Genomic DNA, 679 nt, shown 5'->3' on the forward strand with positions numbered 1-679 from the left:
TCGTCATTTTATAATAAATCCAAAAGCAAGACGTGAAAAAAACTAGGTAGTTGAAATGGCAACTGAGCTAATGGGTGATCCTCTGCTGCCATCTACTGGATATAATTGTAATTTCATGTCATTTTCATCTTAAGTCTTTGTTTTCCACCAGGAGACAATTCATGAATGAAAGTGAATATTTAAAGTGAATTTTGGCAGAGTTAGAAAATAATAACAAATACTTTAAATTATTAAAAAATAAAGGGGGGGTGCTCATCTTTGTCACCTTTTTCACCCATGATGAGTTTGCATCCCCGATTTGCAGTGAAAAAAATGTGATCATACAGTCATGGCCAAAAGTTTTGGCTGTGACAAATTTTGTGTTTTGCAAAGTTTGCTGCTTCAGTATTTGTAGATTATTTTTCCACATGTTTCTATGGTATACTGAAAAACAATGATAAGCATATAAGTTTTGAAGGCTTTTATTGGCAAAAAAATATAATGAGTCAATATTTAATGTTGACCCTTGTTCTTCGTAATCTCTGCAATTCACTCTGGCATGCTGGATATTAGCTTCTGGGCCAAATCCTGACTGATGGCAATCCATTCTTGCCTTATTAGTTCTCGGAGTTGATCACAATTTGTGGGCTTCTGCTTGTCCACTCGCCTTTTGAGGACTGACCACAGGTTCTCTATGGGA

General features: G+C 35.8%; 1 protein-coding gene across 1 annotated transcript in view; it reads left to right on the plus strand.

Annotated features, from left to right (window-relative positions):
• Positions 1–679, plus strand: part of LOC107676441 (39S ribosomal protein L22, mitochondrial-like) — a 4,431-nt gene that overhangs the window by 1,432 nt on the left and 2,320 nt on the right. The gene's annotated exons all lie outside the window — the stretch shown is intronic.

This window comes from Sinocyclocheilus anshuiensis, unplaced genomic scaffold, assembly GCF_001515605.1.
Source record: "Sinocyclocheilus anshuiensis isolate Anshui unplaced genomic scaffold, SAMN03320099.WGS_v1.1 scaffold16, whole genome shotgun sequence".
Classification (NCBI taxonomy): domain Eukaryota; kingdom Metazoa; phylum Chordata; class Actinopteri; order Cypriniformes; family Cyprinidae; genus Sinocyclocheilus; species Sinocyclocheilus anshuiensis.